Genomic DNA, 7346 nt, shown 5'->3' on the forward strand with positions numbered 1-7346 from the left:
GAAAGATATGCAGATGCAATTATAAATGAAAACTAACAACATTGCTACTTCATGGTGTGAGGTCCAGCAGTATTCACCTTTAGAAGTATTTTCCTTCCCATGTGAAAGAGCGGATTTCCTACATGAACGCCAACAAAATCACAAAAATTAGAGTTTGTGTTGTTTGGTTTATTTTATCTCATGGTGTAAGGGATAAATTCACAATCAGAGCTAATGTGGCAAATCTACCCCAAAAAACAGCCTCATTATCAGAAAAGGAAAAGAAAGTGAAGAGGCAGAATAACAAAACCTCAGATGGGGATTAATGCAGGCACGTGTAGAGGGGGGGGGGCTAGAGGGGCTTGAGCACCCGCCCCTTTCCTGGTGGGTTCCCAAAGTGCCCTTTTGTTGAGGCAACTTTTAAAAAAAAAAAATTATTATTATTATTTTTTTAATGTGTGTGTGCGTGCGGAGTCCTGTCTGTGCCCCTCAACAATAATATTTAACTATTAATCACAGTTTTGCTAAATAAAAGGATCTGGCTTGCATCAGTCACATGATCACATTTAACCAATGATCGCCCTTGACGGCAGAACGCGCTGGTTACGAGCCGCGAACGAGCTCACAAAGAGCACGCGCATTTTTAGCCGTCCGGAGCTGTAGGAGAAACACAAGTTAACTCAGAGACACAGACTGATGCGACAAAACCAGTAAGTAGGTGTACAGCGTACACTGTAGTGTGTAGCACCCAGGAGTATTAGCTTATTACGTACACGTTGGTAAGCTGTCTTGTTGCAACTGACGAACTGAAACAAACGAGCGTGCTGTGTGTGCAACAGCGCGACAAACATTACCTGTCCTTTTATTAACTGCACAAGTAGTGCTGGTCATAGCTGCTGGCTACCTGTGTAAGGCTGTCATGGGTCTGTAGCTCTGTCACTAGTGATGTGCAGATCGATCCTGAAATATCGATTCCTCCGATACCAATCATTTATGTTCTAGAATCGATTCTCACATTAAAATATCGATATTTTAGTAATTTAGAGTAAATTTGTAGTTTATCATTAACAGGAACACAGTGGAAAGAAACTATAACATTCGGATTGTCTACATTCAAAGGAACTACTTCCTCTTCCGCCTTTCATAGTCATGTGCGAAATACGGATGTATAAATGTCTCGCAGCGCCTTGGCGTGCGCACTCACAACAATGGCTGAGCGTAATTGTGCGGACGTATTTTACCTCCACAAACAGCTGAGATGTGGATTGCGATACATGTGGCAAAAAAGTGCTCCAAGAGTGAGGTGTTGTGGCCGTAGCCTACTAGGGAGACATTCAAAAGGTCTGTTTGGGGGGGGGGGGGGGGGGTGTAGTAAATACATTTTACAGGGTTTATTTATCGGTTAAAATACGTTAAATCACCGTTATTATTGGCCGGCCCGGAAACAGCGGGGGTGTCCAAATTCAGAGGCTGCTTCCACCTGAGGACCCGGCCTTCGCGGTCTAAGGAAAGCCGGGTTGTACATCACGAGCCCCCTCGGTGGAGGGTGAATACAACTGGGCGCTGACGTAAACTCTCGACCGTCTCACACTTCTGTTTAATCATTTTCTGTTTGATGTTTTTCAGCTGTGTGAAAACCCCGGAGGAACCCTCCTGAGGGATTAATAAAGTTTAATTTAATCTAATCTAATAACTTTAATCTCAGCCAAACCGATTTACTCACGAACAAATAAAACACTGAAAAAGCCAAACAAGAACATTTTTAAGTTATCAAAGTGACTTGTATATCATGTTTAACCCGAGTAGCGAAAGACCGCGGGGGTTTGAAAACAATGTGTCAGTTGGCTCAGATATTTGAAGTTTACACAGCTACATTCTCACCTGAAAATATGTTAAAAGTTTTTTGCGACCCAGAAAGAGAAATAAGAGTGATATTAAAACTAAGTAGCTGCCGCCATTGTTGGAAACTGGAATTGGCTGGGCCCGCTATGAATTCTGCGATATGGTTTTTCAATTTTGTTGTCCGGGTGGAAAATCGGGAGAAATTCAGGAGAATGGTGGCTCCGGGAGATTTTCGGGAAGGGCACTGAAATTCGGTATTCTCCCGGAAAAATCGGGAGGGTTGGCATGTATGATAACACATATGGCAACATCACTAACCTTGTCAAACACCTCAGAGTAAATCATATCACAGAATATGAGGAGTGTATGTTGAGGCGAACTGAAGAGAAGGACAGGGACAGGTGCTGCTAGGGCGAGACAGACGTCTCTCACGGAGTCCTTTAGTGCTGCAGGCAGGCAAGGTGTTCAAATAGGCACAACTTCAGTTTTTTTATTTCTATATGATGAACTCTGCATTATTAAGTGATAAGAACAAGTAATCTGATGCCCTGTAATCATTATGACGCTATAATTTGAGATACAATAAATAAAATACATTTTAGTACAAAGTATCGGTATCGGATCAGTATCGTCGATACCACCCTGAATATTACTTGGTATCGGATCGGAAAGGAAATCAGTGGTATCGCACATCACTATCTGTCACCGTTTTAGGGAACATATTTAGTTTTAAAGTAAGTTTCCGGGCTTTTCCTGCCTTTCTGGAGGGATTATATTTCACTAAAAAATGATCTAATATGCATGTCCACATAATAATTATTATAATTATAATATATTAAAACACAAGCTGTATTTTAAAGAACATAAATTAAGAAGCAGATTATATTAGATTTATATTCTAGATAAGACAAAATTTGGATTTTACAGCAGTAAAATGATTGTATCTCTACAGTTTAAAAATGTAATAAGCTTTGCCCCTGCACAGAGTGGATAGTGAAACAAATGGAATCATCATAATGACATTATTTCATATTTATTACTTCCCCCTCCTCATTGCTTTATTATTGTAGCTCTAGTAATAAATAATTTAAAAAAAAGATTCTGGATCAGCACCATGATGCCCATAGTATATACAGTATTCTGAAGAAGGTCTAAAATGTCACTGTGTGTGCATGTGTGTGTGTGTTTTATTTAGATGGAATTAAAATAAAAAAATTACTCATGATATAACATTGTCCAGACATGCCTGGTAAGGACATGAGGAGGAAACAGTAGGAGCTGTGTGAGGCTACTAAAGGCAGTGCTATAACATTTTTCTGTCATCATTTAGATTAAGTGCAAGAGTTGTTAGGTGTGGATAATTAGATTGTAGTTTATTGCAATAGCAAGTTGTGCCTTGTTCTCACATAGCAAGTGGAGAGTGATATATGAAATGATGGGATGGAAGGAAGAAGAGAAGCAAAGAGTGAATCACAGGCAGAGCCTAAATTATTTCTCACAGTTTTTTGTTGCCTTATGGTTCCAAGTGCTGTCACCAATCTTTGCATTTTGTTATTATCTCATGACACTTGTTTAATCAGCTACCATCTCTCCTATGAACTTTTTAATGTCTACAGTCTCAGATCAACACAGCCCTGCCCTTCCCATATTAGATTCTTGATGAATGTGTGTTGTTGTTATTCAGCCTGGTTCAATGTGCCCCTTTTTAACTTTGAGCACCCGCCCCTTTAAACCTCTCTGCACGGCCCTGGATTAATGTGATGGAGAGACATTCAGTTGGTGTTATCCTAACGATTCATAGGTACTGTACCTACAGATGTGTAATACAAACAGGTCACCAACAACCCAATCTAGGTTTGTAGTTTGGTTTAGGTTTACTCCCACAGATTGTTGACTGTTGGTAACACAATGTGAAGAAAACAAGTTATGACCAAAATGAGATAAAGCTGAAAGCCTCTTCGTTCTTTATGTGAAGCGCAAAACATATATGTGTGTAAATAGATTGAGGTCTTTTAGGAGGTGTGTTATTTGGTTAGTGATATTTCAAGTTATCCTTCAAAGTTTCTTTGATGTTTTTGTCCAGATATCGATGATTTCAGAGTGTTATCATCCTCCTGTAGGGGCCACCCGTTTGATGTGCAAAAAACCTGCATGTGTTTTACCGTAAAGCGTGTCTGGTTCTTCATTATGGCAAAACTCCACAGTTAAACTGGTGTCAGTAAGCTTCTGGGCCCTATTTCAGGAAGCCGGTTTAGAAAACTCAGAGTGAAAAACGATACTCAGGGTTGAGTAACCCCGAACTGTCCAACTCGGAATATTCGGTTTCAGAAAGGCTGATAACAATTAGTTCAATCAACGCGGAGTTGCTTTAACCCCAAGTTACGCGGGCGCACGAGGATACATAAAGCCCTGATCAGTGGAGCACAGATTAAGCGAGTCACCATGGAGACGGAGGGAAAGAAGGCGCGGTCAATGTATTTTACAGCGCTTGAGACCGAAATTCTGATGGCAGTATAGGGCTTTGGAGCGTGATGTCACGGGGGTGGGCGATAACATGCAAATTTTGCGGAAAAAAAGTAACACAGCCTCAGCTGCAAAAGAAAGGGAGCATGCATGGCAAAACATGGCCGACAGAGTCAATGCATGAGTGTTAATTTAAACATTGATCTAGGGATTTCCACCCATTTAACACGTTATTTTATTATATTTTATTTTATTTTTTATTTCATACATTTGATTTTGTGATGTGATTTGAGCGCAGGTGCAACCCAACAGGCCCCAAACGTTCCTGGCAGCAAGTAAAAATGAAATATAAAAATATAGTCCAAACAGGTAAGGTGTAATTGTATTATGAGCCATAGTGCTTGGTCTGTTTGTCCTATATAAATCAATTGCAGTTAGAGGCTACATTAATTTCCCCTCTGTAAGCACTTATTGAAATTATCTGAGCACATTACAAGTACATATTTGCTTACTCTGTATGCTCAAATGTGACCCGTTATAGCCAACAGAAAAAAAGCGGAGGCCTGAAAAACAGGTGGGGGTCCTCCACCACCACCACTCACAGAGGCTGAGCAGTTGGCTTCCACATTTGTGATAATGTTGGCAGCATCACATATGATCTTCACAGTGCAGAGAACACAAATTAGCATCCATTACTATAATGAAATAATTTGTTAGTTTGAAATGCTACAGGGAACTATGTACCTGCACATTAATGCTGTGGAAAGACTTCCTGTTCACATAGTCTCCTTCATTTACTGAAGGAGCAATGATTGGAATGTGAGTGCCATCTATACAGCCAATCACGCCTGGGAACCGTGGGAATAAATGTAAAATTTAAGTAGTAGTTCAAGTATCACCACATCATGAATTAAGTTTTGTTCATCCTGATACCTGCAATTTTGTGGCATCCCTCTTTGATAAATCTTGTGGGTCTATGACCGGGGAACACCACAAACGAGTACAGGAGACGTTTCAGTGCAACTGTAACATTCCTGACTGCCCGACAGACGGTAGCCTTGGAAACGTGCTCAGCGTCACCAATATTATACAGAAAGCTCCCGTTTGCAAAAAACCGAAGTGCAATACAAATAATATGTACAGGACTGAGAGGATGTCCGCGATGTGTCACATGAGCAATATTAGGCCTGAGGATGTTATTCAAATAAATTATAGATTGTGCTGAAAAACGGTAACGTTCACACAGGAAATCATCAGGAAATGATAAAATGTCCAAACGCGCTCTAATCACTCTCTCCCGGCGGAGAGCTCTGCGGAGAATTTGGGCTTCAACATCTACTGGCTCTTCAAGGAAGGGACACGCCATGTCTGACACTTCCTACAGTCAGGTTTCCGACAAAGAGGCGGAGAACGTCAGGGTTAGTTGAAGTAAACCTGCTAGGGGGCAGGTTAGCTTCACGGAGTGTGTTGTCATAGTAACTCGCTCAGAATTAATCTAAACTCGCTTTGTGAAACCGAAAACCCAGAGTTTTCGTTAACTCAGGGTATACTTACTCAGATTTTGCTCTAAACCGGCTTCCTGAAATAGGGCCCTGGCCTTCTTGACTTTAAAGCGGAACAGGTGTCAGTCAGGGCATTTAGTTGTGTAGAGGAAAAAGATGTTACCTTAAAAACAAACTCAATGTTTTGGTGAAATTCCCAGAAAAAGGGTTCATTAATTTTTGTTCATTGTTAATTGGAAACCAGGGAGAAAACTGTGAAATTATATCTAAACATCACCATAACTACTTCCAAAAAAATTTAAATCTTTGTGTAACATGTCTATTTTTACGAATAATCTAGATTTATCTCAGAAACAACAAGTTTGGAGCGCATTTCCAATCTTCTGCTGTGAGCTTTCATATCATTTAAACAGATTGAGAAAGATTATCACATCATTGTTTTATGAAACCATTATTTCCACCAGTGTTTCTGTGGATCTGTAATTAGATAGCTGATGTGCTTAAAAATGCTTCAGTTTAACGGAGGACACAATAACATCAAGTTACAGAGTAGTGATGGGTTGGTCGCGGACGAAATGGCTCTTAGAGCCGGATCTTTGAAGTGAACGATGCGAGCCGGCTCCTTATTGGGAGCCGTGGGTTTTTTTTCTTTCTTTCTCTCTTTCTTCTTCCCCTCTCTTTCACTTTTTTTTTCGCTTCACGCAGCAAGTCACCCTTGTGTTTGCGCTGAGCAGAGACGGCAAACAGAGCCTTGCGTTTGCGCCCCTCCCCCCTCTGCTCAGCGCTGAGCTGAGGGGGCAGGGCGGTAGTTACACTTGCAACAGCCGTAGCACACAACAAGAGCAGGAGGGAGAGGGAAAGAAAGACAGCCGGGAACAAGAGACAACATCGTCACATTGGAAAGGTACAGTAAAGAAAATGAGTAACACCAAGAAAAGTAGCAAAGTCTGGAACCATTTCAATCTTATTGACAAAACAAATGCAGAGTGTAGAGTCTACAAGAAAATAATAATAATAATAATGGATTGGATTGATATAGCGCTTTTCAAGGCACCCAAAGCGCTTTACAATGCCACTATTCATTCACTCTCACATTCACACACTGGTGGAGGCAGCTACAGTTGTAGCCACAGCTGCCCTGGGGCAGACTGACAGAAGCGAGGCTGCCATATCGTGCCATCGGCCCCTCTGGCCATCACCAGTAGGCGGTAGGGTAAAGTGTCTTGCCCAAGGACACAACAACCAGGACAGAGAGTCCGGGGATTGAACCGGCGACCTTCCGGTTACAGATACGCTTCCCAACCCCCTGAGCCATGAAAAGGATATCATATAGAGCCGGCTCCACAAACAACATGCACAGGCACCTAAGAACTGTCCACCCATCAGTGCAATGGGAAGATAAAACACAGTCAGTTGAGTGTGATATTAATATTTCTAAATGCCAACCTTTCCCTTAATTAAAGATCTGGGCGTTCTTGGCCCCCCTTTTCCCCCCATATCTTATTGCGTTGTGGTTTGCAGTGTTTTGTATTGTTTCACTTTAAATTTGTTTAAAAGGAA

The 7346-nt window shown here is 41.3% G+C and overlaps 1 long non-coding RNA gene across 1 annotated transcript; it reads left to right on the forward strand.

The window, feature by feature from the left end:
- The first annotated feature begins 387 nt into the window (after positions 1-387).
- LOC146665604 (uncharacterized) lies at positions 388-6598 on the forward strand. The gene is made up of 2 exons (XR_014912633.1): positions 388-689; positions 6492-6598. It is a non-coding gene; the product is annotated as an uncharacterized LOC146665604 (long non-coding RNA).
- The last annotated feature ends 748 nt before the right edge of the window (positions 6599-7346 follow it).

The sequence above is a fragment of the Rhamphochromis longiceps genome, linkage group LG7 (assembly GCF_057381845.1).
Source record: "Rhamphochromis longiceps isolate RC_006_pf linkage group LG7, R_longiceps_female_GT1.1, whole genome shotgun sequence".
NCBI classification, from domain to species: Eukaryota; Metazoa; Chordata; class Actinopteri; order Cichliformes; family Cichlidae; genus Rhamphochromis; species Rhamphochromis longiceps.